Here is a 27,396-nt window from a genome sequence, read left to right on the forward strand (position 1 = left end):
ACAAGTAGAAAAATGCTAATAAAATTTGTTCATATTTAACACATTATTAACCTTAATTAAAGTAAGCCTCCATTCACACTACCGCGACTTGTCAGGCGACTTGTCAGCCTAACAAGTCGCGGTCCGTCGCTCCGACTTAGAAAAAGGGTCCTGTACTACTTCGGGGCGACCTCGGAGCGGCTTGCATTGACTTCAATTATGTCGTGCAGGAGTCGTGCCGCTTCAGTGTGAATGCGGTCTAAGTGTAAATGCTAATGTTTTATTTTTTTAAATAACAAACACATAATACTTACTTACTCTATGGAATGATTTTCCACAGAGCAGTGCTCCTTTTCCGGGGTCCCCCGCCAGCACTTATGGCTATTTTCCCCACCGTGTGCCCACCAAAGAAAGGTTCTTGCTATGAAGACACTCATGCGGCCTGCTCCTGAGCTAGCTCTGTGTGTCCATATACATTGCTGTCTCTAAGCCAATGAGAAGGGAGAGAAGCAAGAGAGATCTGCTCTTGTGCACAGTGCTGGATCGAGATCAGGCTCAGATAAGTATAAGGGGGGGTCTGGGGGGAGCTGTATGCAGAATATTTATTTACCTTAATTAATAAAATTCATTAAGGTAAAAAATAAAAAAAAAAACCTTCAGCCTTTACAATCACGTTTACCCCTTTTAGCCCAAATTAACCCCTTCCTCCTTATATAGCTTTTATTTTCATCTGATTTTTTTTTTTTTTTTTTTTGCTCTCATCTTTTTTTTTTTCTTCATTTCTTCATATATCCCTTAAAATGCTTATATTTCATTTGTAAATAACTTCATGATACATTGTACAAGCAATTTATTTTACTGTTATTGTCTATAGATTGCATATCAATTAAATTCATTTTTGCAAGACAATATTTCCCAAAAAAGGTTTGTTAGTCACAAAAAATAATGCATATCTATTACTTCAATATTACTATGTTATCTTACATAATAACAAAGTTGATATTGAATCATTAGGCTCATAGTGGAAAGGTAAACATTGCTCTGGTCCATAAGGATTATAAAGGTGTGTGAAATAAAGTGGTTGGACAAGTGTAGAAATGGTGGCTTGAATTATAAAAACTATCTATTTAGCTTTACAACCACACATACACACATGTGCTGGCATCACATACAAGGAACTCTATTGCAGTGGGTGTTTTCCATTACATTTTACACCACTAAGCCTGCCCATTAATCCACACTAGCAAACTTTTCTTTCTGAAGTGTGGTTTTTAAAAAGCATTAATGGTTTGTATAATGCCTAAAATTTTAGTTGTAGAAGTCAGCAGTGTAATAGTAAAAAAACTGTGTTCTAGAACAGAAAAATGTGATTATTAAATGTGGCCAAAAAAACCCTGTGAAATAAGGTAGAGTTTCGATTTTTAATCAGTGGGCCTATTTGGGTTTTACATTTACTTTTATCTATTTTACATTGCAAAAACATGCATTAACTCCTTACTTACCCCCAAAATCAACTCCAATGCTGAAGGAACTGAAACTGTTAAACTCACTTCCACCACCAAATCCTTCCCCACCCTACATCACACAGGCTCCAGGAAGAACACCTCCATTTTACTGCTGCAATTGCAGAAACTGTAAGAGAGATTTTAAGGCAGGTCTTAGCACAAAATTACCAAACATCGGAGCTTAACAAATGTGATCATATAACTTGCACCAATACCCATGAATATAAAGTAAACTGTACATTTCACTGAAATGCATGTAGATTTTTACACTTCTACACTTATTTTTTATCTGTTTGAGGATAGTTTAAATGCACCATCTCACTAAACTTTCAGAATTCTCATTTGAAAGAAGCATGAAATAGAGCTGAATTTCTTTAAAGTGTAATCTATCTTTATGGCTATAGTCATACGGAACCGCAAAACATTAGAAATCCTTTTGTAACACTTTATAGTCTATTGACCTTTAACATCTCTTCTTCTGAAGACCCTTTTTAAATCAGTCCAAATTACACTCTAATCTTATTAGCAATTACCAAAGTTGTATGACAGTACAAATACCCCAAATTACCCCTTTTTGTAAAGTAGACAGTCCAAGGCATTTATCATGAGGTATGGAGAGTTTTTTTTTTTTTTTTTTTACGTTTTTTTTAGAAAAATTATGAAATTAAAACATTTTTTCTTCAAGTTATTTCTCACACACAGCACAGTCATACTTAGAATTACAACCAAAAATACCTTCTGCTATGCCTCCTGAGTACAGGGGTGCCACACATGTGAGACTTTTTCACAGCCTAGATGCATAGAGTGGCCCAAAATCCAAGTGGCACCTTTGGGCTTGCAAGGGGCATAACTTACGCATCTAATTTCCTATCACAGTACCTATCACATTTTACACAGTACCTATGAAGTTAGTACACAGAGTACCTATTACATTTTTGAAGACCCTGGAGCACCAGGACAGTGGAAACACCCACAAAATGACCCCATTTTGGAAAGAAAACTCTCCAAGGTGTTTTCTGATAAGTATAATGCAATTTTTGCCACAAGTTTGTGGAAAATGGAAAATGCAGGAAAGAAAAGAAAAATGTATTTTTGTTAAACAAATTTGACAACTAATAGGGATTTTTCTAGCACAGATCATAGGTATACCTAGAATTATGTCCCAAAACACATTCTGCCACTCCTTCCCAGTGTGGTGATACCACATGTATGACACATTTCCACAGCATAGCCACACAGAGGGACCCAAAATCCAAGGAGCACCCTAAGGTTTTCTAAGGGCACAAATTATGCATCTAAATTCCTGACTACCTATCACATTTTTAGAGGCCCTGGAGCACCAGGACAGTAAAAATGTTCACAAAATGACCCTGTTTTGGGAAGAAAACTCTCCAAGGTGTTTTCTGAAAGGCATAGTGAGTCTTTTGAAAATTTAATTTTTGCCATGTGGAAAATGCAGGAAAGAAAATGAAAATTTAATTTTTACACAAAGTTGGCAACTAATAGGTTAATTATAGCACACATCATAGGTATACTTACATCTCAAAACACATTCTTCTACTCCTTCCAAGTATGGCGACACCACATGTGTGAGATTCTTTCAGAGCCTAACCACACAGAGTTGCCCAAAATCAAAGGAGCACCTTCAGGTTTTCTAGGGGCACAAATTATGCATCTAATTGCATGACTGCATTAAATAAAGCACCTGGACCAGGTGGCATACACTCATGGATCCTAAAGAATTAAGCTCTGTTATTTGAAAGCCGTTGTTTCTAATTTTTAGGGACTCTTTAATGACTGGAATAGTACCACTAGATTGGCATAAGGTCAATGTGGTGCCTATATTTAAAAAGGGATCAAAGTCTTTACCAAGTAACTATAAACCTGTTAGTTTAACTTCTATATCTGGGAAGATACTGAGAGTTTAATAAAATACCACATAGATGAGTTATTACACTAGTTGCACACAAAAAATGATGAGAAAAATCACTGTGAATGTGACTGTACAATGAAACATAAGTGCTATAAGAGATGAATCAATGTGACTTCATCCAGAAAATAGTCCATGATAAATCAAAAGCAACCATAGAATAAACTGAAAAGTCCAAAATCCATAATATAATATAATATAATAATGGTGAAAAAAGGAGTCCAAAAACAATATTGCTGTAATTGAAAATTAGTGAAAGAAAAACATAACACTAGTTGCGCACAAAAATCGTTGATGAAAACAATCCTAAAAACCCATAAATATACTTAAATATGATCAATTATTAGTGATACATCAATATAACTGTGTCCAAAAAATCCAAAAAATAGTCCATAATATAACAAAAGACCATATATAGGTGATGAATATAAGAAGTCCAAAAATCAATATATAGTGTAAGTGAAAATGAGTCCAAAACAACTTCTGTAGTAGTGATAGACCAAATGATCTTGTGAGATTCCAGTGCTAATAAAATAAGGTGACACCCAAAAGAGATCCACCACCGCTGTGATCCACACCCCTCAAATTAGCAACTCACCCTCATTTGTTGCCTACCACTCGTGGATAAGGCAAATCTCGCTGTATATGATATTGCTGTATATGGTAATCCAACTTGGCAATCCTGACAGCGACCCTCGTGCAAACCAGGAAGGTGGGGAATTATCCTCAGCTCCAAACCATGTGGAAAAAGCATATAAAAGAGGGACCCCACTGGTGCAATACCATTAAATCACAACAAATGAGGGTGAGTTGCTAATTTGAGGGGTGTGGATCACATCGGTGGTGGATCTCTTTTGGGTGTCACCTTATTTTATTAGCACTGGAATCTCACAAGATCATTTGGCCTATCACTACTACAGAAGTTGTTTTGGACTCATTTTCACTTACACTATAAATTGATTTTTGGACTTCTTATATTCATCACCTATATATGGTCTTTTGTTATATTATGGACTATATTTTGGATTTTTTGGACACAGTTATATTGATGTACCACTAATAATTGATCATATTTAAGTATATTTATGGGTTTTTAGGATTGTTTTCATCAACGGTTGTTGTGCGCAACTAGTGTGATGTTTTTATTTCACAAATTTTCAATTACAGCAATATTGTTTTTGGACTCCTTTTTTCACCATTATATTATATTATGGATTTTGGACTTTTCAGTTTATTCTATGGTTGCTTTTGATTTATCATGGGCTATTTTCTGGATGAAGTCACATTGATTCATCTCTTATAGCACTTATGTTTCATTGTACAGTCACATTCACAGTGATTTTTCTCATAATTTTTTGTGCGCAACTAGTCTAGTTTTTCTTTCACTATTTTGCATTTTTAATTTAATTCAGTTGCAGCACACTTACTCACATTTATACACACCGTTCCGTTTGATTTCACTTCAATAGGGTGTGAGCATATAAAGCACGAGATTTCTTTTTATTTAATAGATGAGTTATTGCTGGAATATTTTAAGCAACAGACAGCATATGGATTCAGGTGTTTCTGTCTAATCTGATTTCTTTTTATAAGGAGGTAAATAAAATCTCGGACAAGGGAGTGGCTATGCATATAGTATACTTGGATTTTGCAAAATTGTTTGACACAGTTCCCCACATGACTAATGTGTAAGGTAAAATCTACAGGCTTAAAAAAATCAGTTTGTAAATGGATAGAAAACTGGCTAAAACACCATATTCAGAGAGTAGTGGTAATTATTCATACTCTGAATGGTCTAGGGTTGTTAGTGGTGCTTTTTTTGTTGGTGCTGTAAAATTGTAGTGAGATTTATTTAAAACTTCATACAAAATTCTTTGTTGATAAATACAGCTTCAAGACACCTTCTTTATAGAGAAACTAGTCACATGCATTGCTGAGGTATGATTTTGGCCCATTCTTCCACACAAACAGTCTTTAAATCTTGAGGTTCTGTGGGCCTCTTCCATGAACTCTGATCTTTAATTATTTCCATAGATTTTCTACTGGATTCAAGTCAGGTGATTGGCTGGACCATTCTAGCAGCTTTATTTTCTTTCTTTACAACCAATTGAGAGTTTCCTTGGCTTTGTGTTTTGGGTCAATGTCTTGCTGAAATTTCACCCTTGTTTCATCTTCATCGTACCAGTAGATGGCAGCAGATTTTTACCATGAATGTCTTGTTAAATTTTTCCATTTATCATTCCTTCAATGACATGAAGTATGCCAGTACCGCTGAAAAACAACCCCACACCATGATGTTCCCACCTCTAAACTTTACTGTTGGTAAGGTGTTTTTGGGGTGATGTGCAGAGCAATTTGACCTCCAAACATGGTGTGTATTATGGCAGCCAAAGAGTTCAACTTTGACTCCTCTGACCAGACTATATTCTCGGAGTATTTTAAAGGCTTGTCTAAAGTTGTGCAGCAAACTTTAAACGAGTTTCAGCATGCTTTTTCTTCAGCAATGGAGTCTTGCAAGGTGAGAGTGCATACAGGCCATGGAAGTTGAGTGCATTACTTATTGTTTTCTTTGAAACAATTGTACCTGCTAATTGTAGGTTTTTCTGAAGCACTCCACAAGTGGTCCTTGGCTCTTGGACAACCCTTCTGATAATTCTTTTCATAATTTCATTTTTTGCCACAAGTTTTTGGAAAATACAGAAAGAAAGCTGAGTGGGGGACTTTAATTATCCTGATATAGACTGGACAGAAGGAACCGCACACTCAGCCAAGGCTCGGCAGTTCCTAAATGTTTTGCAGGACAATTTCATGGGTCAGATGGTGAATGCACCGACAAGAAACAATGCAGTACTTGACCTACTGATTACTAACAATACAGACCTGCTCACGGATATAGAAATACAGGAGAACTTAGGAAACAGTGACCATAGGTCAATAAGTTTCAGTATTAATTACAGTAATAGGAAGCACAAGGGTAATATTAAGACGCTGAATTTCAAAAGAGCCAATTTCCCAAAACTGCGCTCGCTGCTAGAAAATATCAATTGGGATAGAACCCTGGGAACAAAGAACACGGAGGAAAAATGGGAGTGCTTCAAGAGCATACTTAACAAGGGGATTGGCCAGTGCATTCCAAAGGGAAATAAATTTAAAAGAGCAAAGCTAAACCCTGGGTGGCTAAACTCCAACATAAAAATGCATATTAGTGCTAAAGAAAAGGCCTTCAAAAAATACAAGGCTGAGGGGTCATTGGCAGCATTCAAGCATTACAAAGAGTGTAATAAGAAATGTAAAGATGAAATCAGGGCGGCTAAAATAGAACATGAGAGACATATAGCGGAGGAGAGTAAAAAGAACCCCAAGAAGTTTTTTAAGTATATAAAGAGTAAGAAAGAGAAGCCAGAACACATTGGCCCCATAAAATATGACAAAGGAAATATGGCCACTGAGGACAGAGAAAAGGCGGAAGTGTTAAATAATTTCTTCTCTTCAGTCTTCACAAAAGAATCGAGGGGCTACACAAACCTAGCTTGTAAGGCCGAACTAAACAACACACCTCAGGAAATACCGCCATGGCTAACAGAAGATAGACTTAAAACTAAACTAGAGAAACTTAACATAAATAAATCACCGGGACCGGATGGCTTGCACCCGAGGGTTCTGAAAGAGCTCAGCCAGGTGATTGCCAGACCATTATTCTTGATCTTTAAGGATAGTTTACAGACAGGTATGGTGCCAGCTGATTGGAAAAAAGCCAACGTGGTACCAATATTTAAAAAGGGGCCGAGATGTATCCCGGGTAACTATAGATTTTGGAGGGGATGTTAAGGGACCACATACAAGACTTTAGTAATGAAAACTGTATTATTAGTAGTAATCAGCATGGATTCATGAAAAATCGTTCTTGCCAAACCAATCAATTAACCTTCTACGATGAGGTGAGCTGCCACCTAGATAAAGGGAAGCCTGTGGATGTGGTGTATCTGGACTTTGCAAAGGCCTTTGACACCGTTCCCCCCAAACGCTTACTGTACAAACTAAGGAAGGTAGGTATGCACCATAGGGTGAGTACCTGGATAGAGAACTGGCTCCAGGGGAGAGTCCAGAGGGTGGTGATTAATGGGAAGTACTCGGATTGGGCGGGTGTGGAAAGTGGGGTCCCCCAGGGTTCTGTCCTGAGACCAATCCTGTTTAATTTATTCATAAATGATCTAGAGGAGGGGATATCTAGTACAATCTCAGTATTTGCGGATGATACTAAACTAAGCATGCCAATATCTTCTATGCAGGATGTGGAAACCTTACAAGCGGACCTGAACAAAATAACGGGGTGGGCAACTACATGGCAGATGAGGTTTAATGTTGAAAATTGTAAAGTAATGCACTTGGGGGCCAGAAACCAGAAAGCAAGCTACTCACTAGGGGGGGAACCTCTGGGTGAGTCTAGGATGGAAAAGGACTTGGGGGTACTGGTAGACAACAGGCTTGGCAGTGGCATGCAATGCCAAGCCGCTGCAAGCAAAGCCAACACAATACTGGGATGTATAAAAAAGGGGATTCACTCCAGAAATAAAGAGATTATTCTCCCACTCTACAAGACTCTGGTCCGGCCACATTTGGAGTATGCTGTCCAGTTCTGGGCACCGGTCCTCAGGAAGGATGTGCTGGAATTGGAAAGAGTCCAGAGAAGGGCAACAAAAATAATTAGGGGAATGGAGGACATCAGCTATGAGGAAAGATTACAAGCACTGAACTTATTCTCTCTGGAGAAGAGACGATTGAGGGGGGATATGATATCAATGTACAAATACTGTACTGGCGACCCTAGCATAAGGAACAAACTATTCAGAGAGAGGAGATACAATAAGACACGTGGCCATTCACTAAAACTAGAGGAAAGGCGGTTTAACCTTAAAATGCGTAAGGGGTTCTTCACTGTAAGAGCGGTAAGGATGTGGAATTCTCTTCCACAAGCAGTCGTATCAGCTGGGAGCATTGATAGTTTCAAAAAACTATTAGATGGGCACCTTGGAGACTACAACATACAGGGGTATACAATGTACGGTTAAAAGCAAACACACACACATCATAGGTTGAACTGGATGGACTGATGTTTTTTTTCAACCTCACTAACTATGTAACTATGTAAAAAAAGCTAAAAATTATTTTTTTTACACAAAGTTGTTCTGCTTCTCCTCCTGAGTATGGCGATACCACGTGTGAGACATTTTCACTGCCTGGACTGATTATATACCGGACATTGTACCTTGTGCATTCCACAAATCAACAACTGCATCAAAAACAAGGTATTGTAATGGTCATCTCTATATGCGTGATCAATAAATATAGCTTAGTGTAGCTTCAGCTATAGCAGTCCCAGTTCCTATAAACCAAGTCTAGCCTGCGGGTAACATGGTTGCCCCCAGTAATGCCATGTTCACTAGCCAGGAAGTACAGAAGACTAAACAGTGGAAGAGCAAAAAAGTTCCTGTGGCTTCAAGAGTGCTGGAGTCCAGTGAACTTGGTTACCTGTGAGGAGTCTGAACATAGATTGTACTTCAGAGACCATCACAATAATAAGCAATTAGTAGGACTGTCAAAAGGTTTAATTCTTGTTACCCTGATTACTACTGTGATGCTATTCTTGGCCAAAGCTATCACATTATACAGAGCCTCTTTGATTGGTCCTGGTTCCATGTAATTGCTGTGTCATGACCTGGACTTGAACCTCCGCTGTGTCTGGCAATGTCTCTGCTGAGCCACCTGGAATGCTGGACAGTGCCCTGGACAATTCCTTAAATGAATGCTGCTGTAAATCTTATTTGCCTTGAACCTTGAACTTTTAGCTCCTCCTATGAACTTCCTGATTTAAGCCATGTCTCTGCACTTCCTGTGTGCCATAATATTGTGCCTTTTCCAGCCAATGTCTCGCTTTTGCCTCTCCTGCTGCCGTCCGTATCTTCGCTACCATTCGATACCAACATTTGGCTTGCTCCTCAACTACGCTTCTGCTTAATACCAACATGCAACTATCTGTTATCAACCTTTGGCTTGTTCCTTGACTACACTTCTGCTTGATCCCTGCCTGCTATATCTGCTCCTGGACCCTGGACGTGCCTTTGTAGCCTGATTTGCCTGCATACTGTCTGCCTGTACCATCGGACTGTTTGTGAGTGCATTTCCCTTTATCTTAATAAATTTAATTTTGGGGTTTTACACTATGTTTGTTTCCTTTGGTCTATATCCTTATGGTACTGACTGTTTGTGAGCCTCATCCTCCATTCACTCCATTGGACATCTACCTAAGGAACATCGGTGGTCACAGTCTCCCTAGAGGAATCTCAGTACCATCCTATGAGCCTTATTTGACCCTTATGCTGTACAGTATTTGGGTCAACATCATCTGGTGAGCGTACTACTAATTCTGGTGTTGGTGATGGGATTTATCCATTACTACGATTTACCTTATCACCTTGGATGTTTTCACCTTGCACCTGCATATTGGGACTTTTTTGAGTGTTCATATATATCATTTATTTGTTTCTTTTATATGTACTATCATCACTTGTATTACTAATAGAGAGCTGTTTCAGTTCTCCTTCATTTAGCGCTGCACGTTTTTTATTTATTTGTTTGCATCAACCTTTTTGTCAGTTGTTTGTGCTAGCAGCTTCTAATTTCTTTTGGAATTGGTTAGCGCAGTATATATTTTACTTTTTATGCCAGAATATTGTTCCTTCTCCAGCCAATATCTCGCTTTTGCCTCTCCTTCTGCCGTCTGTATCTTCGCTACCATTCGTTACTGACATTTGGCTTGCTCCTCAACTATGCTTCTGCTTAATCCCAACATGCAACTATTCATTACCAACCTCTAGCTTGTTCCTTGACTACACTTCTGCTTGATTCCTACCTGCTATATCTGCTCCTGGACACTGACTTACTCACCTCCTAGTGGGGCCATCCTGAGGACCGCGACCTGGTGCCAACAAGCAGCAAAATCCATCTCCACCATCAGGGGCTCTGGGGAATACCTGTTAGTACTTAGATTCCGCACCTCAGATGAGCCTGCGACATCTACCAGGGTGACCTGCCTGTGCTGCTATCCTGCTGGTTCCTGTGTGAGCTTTCACTGCTATTGCAACTGATCTTCGAGCCTGACCCCTGATCGTGACACGCTGTGACCAATCACAGAGCTCACACAGTAGTAAACCATAACAGCAATGCTTACTATTGTGATCCCTGTAATAGGTCACAGTGATCTCATTGTACCAGGGCCGTTCACAGCGGCCCAGCACCACGATCAATAATCTGCTGTCACAGATCACCCCGCTGTGTACTCCTACCACTTGCAAACCTCTATACGTAAATACATATATACATTGAGGTTTCCAAGTGGCTTACCGCTTTCTCATGAAAGTGGTCTGAGTGGCTCATTAGCCTAAGGATGGCTTGCCGAAGCAGCAGGAGAGACGATCCCCCCCCCCATTCCGCCACTCGCCGGTGTTTCTCGTGCTTACCATATTTAACGGCGTACCCGAGAAACAATCCAATAGTGCGGCCGGCTGGTCACAGAGGCTACCAGAGACCAGATTGACTCTGATCGCCTCTATGGCCTTGGAGGACCAGAGTGATGCCATGATGTCCCTTCAGTCTAGGGCGGAAGTAAAAAAAAAATTTTGTAAAGCAAAAGATCACATTTTTTTATCTTTTGACTTGTCTTTTTGACCCCAGATCTCTTCATAAAGTAGACTTGTCATCCTTATTTCTATTAAAAGGGATGTTAACAATAACAAAAGATTAAAAAAAAATAAAAGAGTGTAAATAATTAATAAAAATTAAAATAAATAATAAAAAAAAATGTAAAGCTCCCCCATCCCAAACTCATACGTATGTCGCATACACATATATAAATGATATTTGCACCAAATATGTGAGATATCCCTGTGAATGTTAGAGGGAGAGCAATAATGCTAGTGCTAGAGCTCCTCTGTAACTCTAAACAGGCAACCTGTACTTTTTTTAAAGCACCACCTATGGAGATTTTTAAGTACTGTAGTTTGTCACCATTCCACAAATGTGTTCAATTTTAAAGCGTGACATGTTAGGTATCTATTTACTCAACGTTACATCATATTTTATATTTTACAATAAAACTGGGGTATGTAGTGGGGAAAATACTGTATACCCGATTGATGGTTATTTTGTATTTCCTCCATTTGGGAATAATCGCTCCAACATTTATTTCCTTCTCACCAAGCTTCTAGCTTCAAGCTGATGATCTTGTAGCCCATTCCAGCCTTGTGCAGGTCTACAATCTTGTCCTTGATGTCCTTTGACAGTTCTTTGGCCTTGCCCATGATGGTGAGGTTTGAATGAAAGAAAGAGTTTCTGTGGACGGGTGTCTTTTATACACATAACGAGTTGTCGTTAGGAGCACCTTAAGTTGACAGGACCGTGTACTACATGAGCACATGCTGTAGCCAGTCTGTGGGAGCCAAAGTTATTGTTGGCTGGTAGGGGATAAAATACCTATTTTACTCACTAAATTGCAACTCTATTTTTTAACGTTTGTATCGTGTTTTTTTTCTGGATTTTTGGTTGATATTCTGTCTCTATCATTTAAAATACACCTATGATAAAAATTATAGACCCTTAATTTCTTTGTAAGTGGGTACATTTACAAAATCTGCAGGAGATCAATTAATTATTTTTCCTACTGTATATTGTGTTTTATTTATTTATTTATTTTTTTAATTCATTAAAGTGTATTTTTTTTTATTAAATTGCATCTGAAAAGCCACTGCACAAAAACCATGTGACATAATTGCAACCATCACCATTTTATTCCCTAGGGTCTCTGCTAAAAACAATTATACAATGTTTGGGGGTTATAAGTAATTTTCTAGAAAAAAAAATACTGATTTAAACTTGTAAAACAAAAAGTGCTAGAAAAGGCTTGGTCTTCAAGTGGCTTGAGAGTGTGCCAATGTAGGTGGACATACAGGTAAGTCCATCTCCATCATGGCTGCTCTGGTCAAGCCGTTTATATGCATTGGCCCGACAGGAAGCGGTTAAATTGTACCATGTAGTCAAAGTGCTGCAAAGTCGTGCAAAATGAAGTTTTATTATAGTGTTAGCTCCAAATTTACAAAGCTACAAGAGAGAAGTCGGTTAATGCTAAAAGTGAACAAAGGAAATCATAGGGGTGGTGTTTTAAAATGAATTGCATATATACAGTCCTGTGTATTTTCGTTCTTCATGTTTTTGCAAGGATCACAATTTGTTTGATTTTTTAACTCAACATTGTGTCATCTGAATTTAAAGCCCAACTGAACCTTCACCTTAAATCAGTTAAATACATTTCAGGTACATCAAAAAAAATAGTGTTCAAAGCCGTACAGTTTGTTTTCTTTAACCCCTTCCGTACCGCGTCATGTAAAATGACGTCGGCACAAATCCTTTCTCGATCCGGGCGGACGTCATATGACGGCGCCCGGATCTCCCCGCTACTGCGCGCCCCCGGGGGCGCGCAGCGCGGCGATCGGGGGTGAGGCTCGTCCCTCGGACTGAGCCCAACCCCGATCAAGGTAAACAGCCAATGAAATTGGCTGTTTACCACGTGATCGGCTGTGTCAATCACAGCCGATCACATGAGCGGCTCCAGCGCGAGCCGCTTGTTCCTTCCTTAATGCGCGCCCCCGGGGGCGCGCAGCGCGGCGATCGGGGACGAGGCTCGTCCCTCGGACAGAGCCCATCCCCGATCTAGGTAAAGAGCCAATGAAATTGGCTCTTTACCACGTGACCGGCTGTGTCCAATCACAGCCGGTCACAAATGTCATCAGAGAACGCGGTAACTAACTGTCACCGTGTTCTCCTCCTCACACACTGATCCTGTGTGAGGAGGAGATTGTGGTAACAGCTAGTTACCAATCATAGTGCACCCCAAACACACTGATTGCCCCCCCCAATAAAGAGCACCTGTCACTAGCCCATCAAAGTACCCGAGTACCTGTCACCAGCCCATCAGGTACTCTGATGGCAGGTACTCAGGTACTCTGATGGGCTGATGACAGGTACTCTGATGGGCTGGTGACAGGTACTCGGGTACTCTGATGATGGGTACTCGGGTACTCTGATGACAGGTACTCGGGTACCCTGATGACAGGTACTCGGGTACTCTGATGACAGGTACTCGGGTACTCTGATGACAGGTACTCTGATGGGCTGGTGACAGGTACTCGGGTACTCTGATGATGGGTACTCGGGTACTCTGATGACAGGTACTCGGGTACTCTAACGGGTACTCGGGTACGCTGATGACGGGTACTCGGGTACTCTGATGACGGGTACTCGGGTACTCTGATGACAGGTACTCGGGTACTCTGATGACAGGTACTCGGGTACTTTGAGTACCCGTCACCGGAGTACCCGAGTACCCGTCATCGGAGTACCCGAGTACCTGTCACCTACCCAACAGAGTACCCGAGTACCTTCCACCTGCTCATCAGAGTACCTGACACCTGAAGTACCCGAGTACTTGCCACCTGCTCATCATTACCCATCACTACTCATCAGTACTCATCAGTACCCATCAGTACCTATCACCTATTAGTATCAGTACTGACCATCCGTACCCATCAGTACAGTATCAGTATCACCTATCAGTATCAGTACTACTCTTCAGTACCTATCACCTGCCCATAAGAGTACCCGAGTACCTGTCACCTGCCTATCGGAGTACTCGAGTACCTGCCACTTGCTCATCAGTACCAGAGTACCTGTCACCCTTCATACAGCCACCATGTCTAAGTCCAAAAAGGTTTATATACGTCGTCCGTTTAAACCTAAATACCGGTGATATGGCAGCAGATAGCTGCCATAACCCTGGTATTTTTTTAAACGGTGGACGGTTGGCTTTCCGATAAGGGTGGTCCCAGCGGCGGATTCGCCGCGGGATCACCCTTCCGGGGTGGCGGAAGAGGTGCCCCCCCCCTCCCGCTGCATTCTGGTCCTTTTCCCCGCTTACCGGACCCGCCGGCAGCGGGGAAAACGATCCGGTCCCAGATCCTCACAGACAGGATGTCGAGTGAGGGCAAGCTTGCCCTCACTCGACTCTATGGTCTTGGAGGACCGGAGCTACGGCAGACGTCGTTGCCTAGCAACCAGTTTAAAGGTCCCTTTTTTTTTTTCATTTTATTTAATTTTTTTTTTATTTATTTTTTTTATTTTTTCTATCTTTTAGTGTACTTGTGAGATCTGAGGACTTTTTGACCCCAGATCTCACAAAAAAGAGGTCCTGTCGTGCCTTTTTCTATTACAAGTAATGTTTACATTTCTTGTAATAGAAATAAAAATGATCAATTTTTTTTTTTTTAAAAACAGTGTAAAAATAAAAAATAATAAATAAAATAAATAGTAAAAAAAAAAAAAAAAATTAAAGCGCCGTGTCCCCGCGAGCTCGCGCGCAGAAGCGAACGCATACGGAAACCCCGCCCACATATGTAAACAGCGTTCAAACTACACATGTGAGGTATCGTCGCGATCGTTAGAGCAAGAGCAATAATTTGAGCCATAGACCTCCTCTGTAACTCTAAGATAGCAACCTGTAGAAATTTTTAAAATGTCGCCTATGGGGATTTTTAAGTACCAAAGTTTGTCACCATTCTGTGAGCGTGCGCAATTTTGAAGCATGACATGTTGGGTATCTATTTACTCGGCGTAACATTATCTTTCACATTATGGAAAACAATTGGGCTAACTTTACTGGTTTCTTATTTTTTAATTAAAAAAAGTGATTTTTTTTCCCAAAAAATTGCGTTTGGAAGACCGCTGCGCAAATACGGTGTGATAAAAAATATTGCAATAATCTCCATTTTATTCTCTAGGGTCTCTGCTAAAAAAAAATATATAATGTTTTGGGGTTCTAAGTAGTTTTCTAGCAAAAACAACTGATTTTAGCTTGTAAACACCAAATGTCAAAAATAGGCCTAGGCAAGTGGCTAGGATGCATGATGATGCTCCTTGGATGTTTAGGCCCCTCTATATGGCTAGGCTGTGAAAAAGTCTCACACATGTGGTATTGCCATACTCAGGAGGAGTGGCAGAATGTATTTTGGGGTGTCATTTTTGCTGTGTACATGCTATGTGTTAGGAATATCCTATAAATTGACAACTTTGTGTAAAAAAAAAAAAGTTTTTATTTTTTTCCCACATTTTCCAAAAACTTGTGGAAAAAAATGACATGTTCAAAGGACCCATAATGCCTCATAGAATATACGTTGGAGTGTTTGCTTTCCAAAATGGGGTCATTTTGTGGACTTTTCCATTGTATTGGTGCTCTAGGGCCTTGAAAAGTGTGATAGGTAGTAAGAAAGTTTTATGTGTATTTATGCTCCTAAAACGCCTTATGGTGCTACTTGGACGTGGAGTCTCTTTTTGTGGCCAGGCTGTGTAAAAGTCTCACACATGTGGTATCACCATACTCAGAAGGAGTAGCAGAATGAATTTTGGGGTGTCATTTTTGCTGTGTACATGCTATGTGTTAGAAATAGCTTATAAATTGACAACGTTTTGGGGAAAAAAAAGAAAAAAAAATGTTTTCTTCATTTTCCCAAGAATTGTGGGAAAAAATTATAACTTCAAAAAACTCACCATGCCTCTTACTAAATACCTTGGACTGTCTACTTTACAAAAAGGGGTCATTTGGGGGGTATTTGTACTGTCCTGACATTTCAGGGCCTCAAGAAAGGAGATAGGCCATCAGTACATCTGGTGTGATCAATTTTCAGTAATTGGTACCATAGCTTCTAGACTCAATAACTTTCACACAGACTAAATAATATACACTAATTTGGGTTAATTTTACCAGAGACATGCAGCAGTATAAATTTTGGCCCAAATGTATGAAGAAAAATAAATTTTTTGCAAAATTTTATAATAGAAACTAAAAAAAAATGTTTTTTTTGCAAAATTTTTGCTCTTTTTTTGCTTATATCACGAAAAAAAAACCCCAGTTGTGATCAAATACCACCAAAAGAAAGCTCTATTTGTGTGAAAAAAATGATAAAAATTTTGTTTGGTTACAGTGTAGCATGACTGAGCAATTGTCATTCAAAATGTGAGAGTGCTGAAAGTTGAAAATTGGTTTGGGCAGGAAGGGGGTCTAACTGCTCTGTATGGAAGCGGTTAAAAAGCAGTTACACTCTGAGTAAAAAAGGTTTGTCACCTACCAGCAGCTGTAGAGTGAGATCCTTGCTCTCTTTGGTGAAGAGTGGACTTATTTCAAAGGTCTAACATGCCCCCTGTTGAGTCAGACCTTTAGCTCTAAAATCAGCAATGCTCATGCATGCTTCCTGCTGATTGGAGAGCTCCAACCCTAACTCAGCACAGTGTATCGGACCCCTACAAAAATGATACCTGTTTACTGCAGAGAGCAAGGATCCTACTATGTAATATGCTGACAGGGAACAGGCATTTATTCTCAAACCAAGGCTGATGTTTTCAGCAGAAACAAACTGTAAGTCCTTTTTTGAACAGTATATTTTACAGATGTTAAAGATAAGAGGCAGATTCACAAATTGCTTCTGGCATGGGTCACCTTTTTATGGAAGTTGCAGTGAGACAGAACAATCAGGGAATTGTACATGAATGGTATTCAATAAGGGTAAAGCAGATCAGGAAGGACACCTTCCCATAGAGTACTGGTGTGCACCTTTCCCTATAATATGTGTGATAGGCAAGTAGAATAATGTGGCTGGGATCCAGAACTCTATGGGTTTGAGCAAAGGGAAAGAAAGCAGCACAGGTTAGAGGATGCCTAGAGCACAGACGAGAAGCAAAAGAAAGGTAACATATAAGGAAAAGGGGAGGGAAATAGAAGAGAATAGGACCTCTACCCAAGAGTCCCAGCCTATGCACTGAGAGTCCACTGAATAGGTGTCTTTGAGGGGTGGGATGAGTTCCTTCATTATCATAAATTAATCAAGATCAGTAAACTACTTGGTAGGTAGTGGTGTCAGGGATCTTCAATGTCTTAGAATAAAGACTCTAGCTGCAATTAAGAAAAATCTTAAGATGTCCATGTGTGAATTTACCTGTGACTCGTTAAAACATAGATAGCCCAGCAAAATGGAGCCATTGAAAGCCACCAGACAGCGTCCGGCTCAGACTGAACACGGTCTAGTTGCTTTCAATGGCTCCCTTAGGCTGGGCTATGTTTTTTTTTTTTTTTCAGGGCTAGATGTGTGCGAACTAGCCTGTGACATTACTAATCTGGGACTTCAAGTCAGGGGCGGACCTACAGGGGTCGCCATGGCGACCGGGCCCCATGCTGCAGGGGGCCTGAGAGGGCCCCCTGTATGTATAGATATGAGGAGCGGCAACCGCAGCTGAGACCGGAGCTCCCCGATCCTCAGCCGAACTGTAAATCGGCATCGAGGAAGCTGGTCTCCCTTAGGAAAGTGAAAGCAGCGTGTGCTGTGCTCTCTGCCTCCCCCTACAGTGCAATACCCGGCAGGAAGTTACAGGAAGAAGGTACTGTCCTCTCTCTCTCCGTTTAAAAAAAAAAGGCTTTCTATGTGCATTTATGTATGTATATGTATGTATGTATGTGTGTGTTTATATGTATCTATATATGTACTGTATGTATGTGTATGTATGTGTTTGTACTGTATGTGTATGTAGGTATGTATGTATGTGTGTGTTTATGTGTGTGTTTATATGTATCTATATATGTACTGTATGTGTGTGTATGTATGTGTTTGTACTGTATGTGTATGTATGTATGTATGTGTATGTATGTGTGTGTTTATATGTATCTATATATGTACTGTATGTGTGTGTATGTATGTGTTTGTACTGTATGTGTATGTATGTATGTGTATGTATGTGTGTGTTTATATGTATCTATATATGTACTGTATGTGTGTGCATGTATGTATGTGTGTGTGTACGTATGTATGTATATGTATGTGTGTGTATGTATGTATGTATGTATGTATGTATGTGTATGTATGTATGTACGTATATGCATGTATGTGTGTGTATGTATGTATGTATGTATGAGTGTGCATATGTGCATCTATATATGTATGTGTGTGCATGTATGTATGTTTGTGTGTGTATATGTGTGTGGATATATGTACGTGTGTATGCTAATATATATATATATATATATATATATATATATGTGTGTGTGTGTGTGTGTGTGTGTGTGTGTGTGTGTGTGTGTGTGTGTGTGTGTGTGTGTGTGTGTGTGTGTGTGTGTGTGTGTGTGTGTGTGTGTGTGTGTGTGTGTATATATGTGCGTTTATGTGTGTATGTGCACATTACTTTTAATCCTGACCCCATATATGTGTACAATCAGAACTATATATTTTTTTTTTTTACAGCTTGTTCAGAGTACCAGCAAGAAAATGCTATCCCTCTGAAAAGCGATCCATACTCATATCGCTTTTCAGAGGCATTTGACAGGAGGTGAAAAGGCAATATGTTGCCTCCTCACCACCTGTTTTAACCCCCTAATGCAGGGGTGGGGAACCTGCGTCCCGCACAATCATTGCGTCCAGCCCCCCCCCCGTGCCGCTGAGCCTGCGTATGCCAGCGGAGCTGTCAGAAGGAGCCGTTGGCTCCGTCCTGACAGTGCAAGTCACAGAAAAGCTTCAGAAAAGGGTGGACCCGGGGCGCAGAGCAGTTCGCCCCGAGCCCACCCATTTGTGTGACAATAGAGAATGAAAATTTGCTATTGTCACACGGATCCTCCTCCTAGCCAATCAGGAAGCGGGTCCAAGACCCGCTTCCGGATTGGCCGAAAGGCGAACACATGCCATTGGTCGAGGAGGAGGCGGGATGGCTCGAGGAGAAGCCGCCGCTGCAGGTAAGTGCACTGGCTTTCTGCATTGAAAGGGGGCACGCTGTGGTCAGTCTGTATTGAAAGGGGGCACGCTGTGGTCAGTCTGCATTGAAAGGGGGCACGCTGTGGTCAGTCTGTATTGAAAGGGGGCATGCTGTGGTCAGTCTGTATTGTAAGGGGGCACACTGTGGTCAGTCTGTATTGAAAGGGGGCACGCTGTGGTCAGTCTGTATTGTAAGGGGGCACGCAGTGGTCAGTCTGTAATGAAAGGAGGCACGCTGTGGTCAGTCTGTATTGTAAGGGGGCACGCTGTGGTCAGTCTGTATTGAAAGGGGGCACGCTGTGGTCAGTCTGTATTGTAAGGGGGCACACTGTGGTCAGTCTGTATTGAAAGGGGGCACGCTGTGGTCAGTCTGTATTGAAAGGGGGCACACTGTGGTCTCTCTGCATTGAAAGGGGGCACACTGTGGTCTCTCTGCATTGAAAGGGGGCACGCTGTGGTCAGTCTGCATTGAAAGGGGGCATGCTGTGGTCAGTCTGTATTGAAAGGGGGCACGCTGTGGTCAGTCTGCATTGAAAGGGGCACGCTGTGGTCAGTCTGCATTGAAAGGGGGCACGCTGTGGTCAGTCTGCATTGAAAGGGGGCACGCTGTGGTCAGTCTGCATTGAAAGGGGCACGCTGTGGTCAGTCTGTATTGAAAGGGGGCACGCTGTGGTCTCTCTGCATTGAAAGGGGGCACGCTGTGGTCAGTCTGCATTGAAAGGGGGCACGCTGTGGTCAGTCTGTATTGAAAGGGGGCACACTGTGGTCTCTCTGCATTGAAAGGGGGCACACTGTGGTCTCTCTGCATTGAAAGGGGGCACGCTGTGGTCAGTCTGCATTGAAAGGGGGCATGCTGTGGTCAGTCTGTATTGAAAGGGGGCACGCTGTGGTCAGTCTGCATTGAAAGGGGCACGCTGTGGTCAGTCTGTATTGAAAGGGGGCACGCTGTGGTCAGTCTGCATTGAAAGGGGGCACGCTGTGGTCAGTCTGCATTGAAAGGGGGCACGCTGTGGTCAGTCTGTATTGAAAGGGGGCACGCTGTGGTCAGTCTGCATTGAAAGGGGGCACGCAGTGGTCAGTCTGTTAGAATAATATTGTAAAAAAAAAAATTAATAAAGCAAATGGTAGAAAAATGTAATAAAAAAAAAAACTACTGACACCAATGGCAGAACTACCACACAAACATTGCACTTGCGACCGGCCCTGGCGTTCTGCCACCAGGCTGGGAGGGAAGGGCCCCGTCCGGGGGGCCCTTTATGGTTTCTTGCATCGGGGCCCCGAAGGTTCTAGTTACGCCACTGCTTCAAGTTATACCTCTGCCTATATGAAAAGCAGTGATTGACTTCTGCAATATTTACAAATTAGGGTAACCTATTGAAGCAAATTGATTGAAGCTGATTACAATATGTGCTCTTTATAAGATAGTACTTATAGCTGAACCTATGTGTTCTAATGTTTAGTCCCCCTATTTTGAAGTTCTCCATAGGCTTTTAAATTGACTATTTTGGGTTTATATGAAATGTATTAATTGCTGTTTTGGGTTATCCTGTGTAAAGTCAGCCCTGTTGGTGGGTCCCCCCCTTTGCCTCCTCCATCTGTCCTGGGGTAAATGCAGTTACACTTAGCACCATTCTATGCATTTGTACCTTTATATATTTATATGTACCCTAATATGTAATATGAATTTTTGTCTTATACTTTTATTTTATGGCTCTATTTAGAAAAAGTTTTTTTATGGTATTATACACATGTAGTTCCAGAAGAAGAGGACTATGTCCTGGAAACGCGTTAAGCCTTTAACTTGCATTATTTAACTGATGCAATGGTGCATCAGAGTAATGTTTGTTTATGTTTTTAAAATTCCCCTTTTTCTGTATACAATACACATGTGATATAGAGAAATGTACAAAATGGTTTATCTTTTTTTATTTATGAATTAATAAATACCATGATTTTAAGCAATTTGTTGTGCCTCAAAAATCCCAATTGTGTTTGCATGCAAATTTGTAGAACATACAACTTAATAACAATGAAAAAGCAACTGACAATGAAGATTAGACATAACCATCTCAAACACCTCATATTGTGTATGATTTGCATGAATCGTGAGTGGGTATAAATCCTGGGGAGTGGTATGATCTAGGGAATCATACATATTAAAGTTTGGTTTTGAAGAAAAAGTAATGACCATACTTCTGCAATACTTATTCTAAGAGGAGTCACTAATTCATAAAAAATAGTCATGGACATCAATTATGTATGTGGCTGTATTTGTACAAGGGGTCCTGGATAATAAGAAAAATTTCTGTCCTGCATTTGCATGATGTGATTCATTCTCAGTCAATTCAGTGTACATTTTCACATAATCCCACCTAACAGATTTTTTAGGATTACACTAGAAGAAACTAGTAGTACTGGCAAGCCTAGCCATGTTGACCAAATTTTATAACATTTTTGATGGCATAGTATATCCTGTTTTCAGTTGTGGTGGAAAATATGGCCAGATATAGTAAAGCTAAATAGTGTACATAGTAAACCAATCTGGTCCCAGGCTCTTTCCAGAGGGCAAGGAGGCAATAGTTCTCTGGACTTCCAACGTGGTAAATGGGACAGAGAGGGACTCTGTAATAGTGGGGTCTAGGTAGGTCAATCTTCCTAATGTACTCGCAGAGGCCAGTGAGGATGACTTTAAGGGAGGGGTGGGTAGCAGAAGCAAATATATTGTATAGTTTAGTACAGAAATCTTTGAAAGCTTCAGCTATCTTCTCTGCTATGTGCCAGCCTGTCAGTATTATTATGCACTTTGGCTATGAAAAAACTGGATTTTTGTCTTACCGTAAAATCCTTTTCTCTGATGTTCATTGACGGACACGGCTCCATATCTTCTTGACCCTTATGTTTATGCTGCCTCCTACAGGAGTGGGACACTAGGCGGAAAAAGGTTTGACTATGCCTATAGGGCAGTCCATGGGGGTATACTCCCACTTCCTGCTATAGGTCTTCAGTTTTGAAACAAGCAGTGTCAGAAGAACATATAACCCAACTTAATAGAGGGGTGGGTGCTGTGTCTGTCAATGAACATCAGAGAAAAGGATTTTATGGTAAGACAACAATTCAGTTTTCTCTTTCGTTCATTGACAGACACAGCTCCATATCTTCTTGACCCTTGGGACGTCCCAAAGCAGTGTCAACATGAGGGGTGGGCAGAACACAGCAATAAACATACTTTCCAAAAGCTAAAAATAGTCAACCAGGTAAAACAGGAGCTCAACCAGGAAACAACTGGAGCTCACTTGACAAAAAATGACACCCTCAAAGAATACTAACACTCTCCAACAGCGGGCTGCAAAACCTTGCGGCCAAAGGCAGCATCCGCAGATGCCAACACATCCACCACATAAAATTTTGTGAAAGCGTGCACGGACGACCAGGTGGCCGCCTTGCAACCTGCACCACTGATGCCTGATGACGGAAGGCCCAAGAGGCACTAAGCGCCCTCGTAGAATGTGCCTTAACAGGAAAAGGAGAAACCTGACCCTTGATAGAATAGGCCTGCAACACCATCTTTCAAGCAACACAGGGAAAGCCGCTAATATATATATACTGTATATATATATATATTTTTACACAATTGTCATGGTTGTTTATTTTATTTGTGATTAAGACATTTTTTGGCACTGATTTAGAGTGTGTTTTGATGTGTTGTTCAATTTTGTCTTTGCTTAATTGGTTTGAGGCGAGAGATCTACAGGTGCAACATATTCACGTTAAGTCTTGGGTGTGTCCATCACCCGAGACCCGTGTCTATTGACTTTTTCTGTTCATCTATAAGATCTTCTCACCAATCTCCAATTATTGGTTATGAGTAAGCGACCTACAGAGTCGTGAAACATGTCAACCGTGTCCATGTCTGTTCGATGCACCCTTGTCTTTTATGAATGGGAGTAAACACTTCAAGTTCATTCATCTCTGAGTGCGGTCACTTTTTCTCTTTGGAACTGCAACACCGTCTGCCTGATCCATCTGAAAATGGTCACAGCAGACGCAGCCAGCCCCCACGGTGTCCATTCATAAGGACAAACAGGGAATCTGCATTTTGGAATGACTCAGTCGCTGCCAAGTACACCCTGATTGCCCGAACCACGTCCAAGGCTTAGGCTTAGGGCACAAGGAAGGCAACACAATGTCTTCATTTAAATGGAAACCAGAGACGACCTTAGGAAGGAACGACTGGCAGAGACGAAGCACCAATTTATCTCTGTGAACCACCAAGTAAGGTGAGCGACAAGACATAGCTACCAGCTCCGACACCCTACGTGCAGAAGAAAAAGCCACCAAGAAGCCTACCTTTTGGGACAATGTACACAGAGGAATCGTGTGAATATTTACCAACGGCGGTTACTGAAGAACGGACAGCACCAAATTGAGATCCCACAAGGGCAATGGCGACCGCACAGGGGGAGCCAAGTGGTGAACTCCCATTTTTATGAATGGGAGTAAACACTTCAAGTTCATTCATCTCTGAGTGCGGTCACTTTTTCTCTTTGGAACTGCAACACCGTCTGCCTGATCCATCTGAAAATGGTCACAGCAGACGCAGCCAGCCCCCACGGTGTCCATTCATAAGGACAAACAGGGAATCTGCATTTTGGAATGACTCAGTCGCTGCCAAGTACACCCTGATTGCCCGAACCACATCCAAGGCTTAGGCTTAGGGCACAAGGAAGGCAACACAATGTCTTCATTTAAATGGAAACCAGAGACGACCTTAGGAAGGAACGACTGGCAGAGACGAAGCACCAATTTATCTCTGTGAACCACCAAGTAAGGTGAGCGACAAGACATAGCTACCAGCTCCGACACCCTACGTGCAGAAGAAAAAGCCACCAAGAAGCCTACCTTTTGGGACAATGTACACAGAGGAATCGTGTGAATATTTACCAACGGCGGTTACTGAAGAACGGACAGCACCAAATTGAGATCCCACAAGGGCAATGGAGACCGCACAGGGGGAGCCAAGTGGTGAACCCTCTGAACAAAGGTGTGAACCAAAGAATGCGTAGCCAAGAACATTGAAAGAAACCTGCCAAGGCTGAACCTGGCCCTTGATGGTACCTGAGGCCAGATGCTGCTCAACACCTTGTTGGAGGAAAGCCAAACTCCGAATCACTAAAAAAGGAGTGGAGGTGAACTCCAAGAGATTCACACCTGCAAAGTACGCTTCTCAAATGTGATGGTAAATTTTCCTAAAAGAATATTTATTAGCTTGCAGCAGCATGGAAATCACAGATTCAGACAACCCTCTATCCCTCAGCACCAGGCTTCCGACAGTCAAGCCGTTAAGCCAGCAACTGTAAGGCAAGATGGAAGATTGGCCCATGGGCCAACAGATCTCCTCTAAGAGGAAGTTTCCAAGGAGCATTGGCGACCAACCATATCAGATCTGCGTACCAAGACTGGCAAGGCCAGTCTGGAGCAACTAGGATGGTTGTAATTCCTTCTGCCTCAAACCTACGCAGGAATCTTGGTAGAAGTTCTAGAAGAAAAAAGACATATAGCAGATGATACTATCCCCAAAGGAGCCACCAGTGAGTCTGTGACATTGGCCAGAGGATCCAGAGACCGTGCCACAAACCTAGGCACCTTTCTTTTGAGACGAGAGACCAACAGGACGACCTCTGGAGTTCCCTACCAGGGACACAACTGATGAAACAACTCCACAGGAAATGTCCAGTAAATCAACCAGTAGTCTGGATTCTTCCAGAGTCCAGACCCACTGAGCACAATCCAATCCATGTTAAAAAACACCACCCCACCCCGACAGGCTGGCCTCCATGGTGACCACCGTCCAGTACAGGGGAAGGAAGATTTTCCCAGTCAAAGCACCGGATAGCGAAGCCACTGAATCAGAGACCCTCTCATACCCCAGCTCAACAGGATCAGATTGTCTAGAGACTGTGGATTATTGCCCCACATGGTAAAAATCTCTCTTTGCAGAAGTCTCGTGAGGAACTGCGCAAACGGAACCGCCTCAAAGGTAGACACCATCTGACCCAGCAACCACATGCCAGTCCTGAAAGATTACCGACTGCTGGACAACAGTAGCCGATTTCATCCTGCAGATTTTGGAGCTTGTCCCATGGGAGGAACACCCTGGCTGAGTCCAGAGCAGACCCAGATAGTCCAACTACAGTAGGTGAACAGAACCAGAGTCATACCTGGAAATTGCCAGTTCTCATACAGAGTTCACACAGTAATCTCCTGGTTGTCCTTTAGAGCAGTCGGGGGCTCTGCTCGCAGAAGAAGATCATCCAGGTACTCCAGTACCGCAATCCCCCACTGGCGCAAAAATGCCAACACTGGGGCCAACACTTTGTGAAGACCCGAGGAGCTGAGGCAAGACCTCTTGGTAATGCTCCTCACCCACGGCAAGCAGAGGAGACTGATGACCGACATACACCGGAATATAAAGGTAAGCATCCTTGATATCAGTAGAGGCCAGAAGATCCACTGATGTAGATATGACACTACCATACAAATGGACTCCATTCGGAACCTCTGTACCCACACAAGCGGTTCAGAGCTTGAGGTCCAATATTGAACATACCTCGCTTTCCTTCCTAGGACCTGTATACACGTTTGAATAAAACCCATGAAAAAACATTTTGATTCAGAGAACGGAACAATCATCCCTTATAGTAGCAAGTCTTGCATCGCCCCGAACAGACCTCACAGGTAGTGTTGAGCGAACACGGACTGTATTATTTGTGTTCGTACCGAATAATTGGATTTTTGTTACCCGAACATGGACCCGAAAACTTTACTGTATGTTCGGGTTTAAAACCCGTGTTCGGTCATTTTATTTCCTGTTTTGTATGTAATGGCGCACTTTTAATGGCGGGCTTTCAACAGCCAATCAACAAGCGTTTAACTGGTGTGCGCCATCACAGCCATGCCTACTAATGTATTAGTAGCTGTGATTGGCCATCTGAAGCATGTGACCATGTCTTTATAAGTTCGAGAGCCCCAGCGCGCCTCGTCATTCTGCTGTAGTTTAGGGACAGAGCACACATCATACGTGCTGGCTGCTGATTAGGGACAGACAGTGATTCTGTGAAAAATTGTGTCCGAAAAGAATGCAGGGACAGGTCGGAGTGCAGGCAGGGAAAGTTATTAGAGCATTTTAGGGCCAGGCTGGAGATTAGGCTGGGTCAGTCTACATCGATTTTGCTGTGTGGGGGGTGGTGCAGTGAACGATCTTATTGAGCATATTAGGGCCAGGCTGGAGATTAGGCAGGGACAGTCTACATCAATTTTGCTGTGTGGGGGTGGTGCAGTGAACAATCTTTTTGCCCTCACTTGAGCCCACTGAGGAGGAGGAGGAGGGAGAAAAAAATATATTTTTATCAGTCTGTTGTGTGCAGCGTTCAGCTATATTTCACTACAGATTGCTGTTCTAATCTGCTATTAAAAAATTAATTTAAAGGGGAATTTTTTTAAGAGCACTTGCCATGCTCTTAACTACATTTTGCTGCCATTTGCAGCACTCTAGCCCTTTCCATTGGTGTTTTAGAGCCATTTTAGTGCCTGAAAGTTCGGGTCCCCATTGACTTCAATGGGGTTCGGTGTCCGGGTAAAGTTCGGAAAAAGTCCGGGACACGGACCCGGACCTTTTTTTTCAAGTTCGGCCGAACCCGCCGAACACGGACATCAAGGTGTCCGCTCAACTCTACTCACAGGCGGTCTGGGGATAAACGCAGGTAGGAAGGAAAGAACCTCTCTGGAGGATAAGACCGAAACTCGATCTTGCAGCTAGGCTAAAGCAGCTCGTGGACCCTCCTGTCTTGAACCAGGGAGGTCCACGGGTCCAGAAGGACCCGCTCTCTGCTTACTAGACCAGTTCCCACTGGAACCTCCGGAGGAGATCCTTACAGACTTAGATCCCTTGTCTTGAAATCCTGCTTAATGATATCATTCAGGGAGGATCCAAACAGGTGATCCCCACAAAGCGAAGATCAGATAAGGCCTTCTGGGAAGTCTGGGCCATAGAACAGCATTTTAGCCATATTCTGCCCTGAAGGACCACTGC

The 27,396-nt window shown here is 42.0% G+C and overlaps 1 protein-coding gene across 2 annotated transcripts in view; it reads right to left on the minus strand.

Annotated features, from left to right (window-relative positions):
• GRIK4 (glutamate ionotropic receptor kainate type subunit 4) overlaps window positions 1–27,396 on the minus strand; it is a 665,019-nt gene that overhangs the window by 460,418 nt on the left and 177,205 nt on the right. For both annotated transcript variants that reach the window (XM_082273781.1, XM_082273780.1), the window contains exon 2: window positions 1,482–1,611. The gene's annotated coding sequence lies outside the window, so the exon portion shown is untranslated. The remainder of the gene's footprint in view (window positions 1–1,481; window positions 1,612–27,396) is intronic.

The sequence above is a fragment of the Pelophylax lessonae genome (genome assembly GCF_965119305.1).
Source record: "Pelophylax lessonae genome assembly, chromosome: 12".
NCBI lineage: Eukaryota > Metazoa > Chordata > Amphibia > Anura > Ranidae > Pelophylax > Pelophylax lessonae.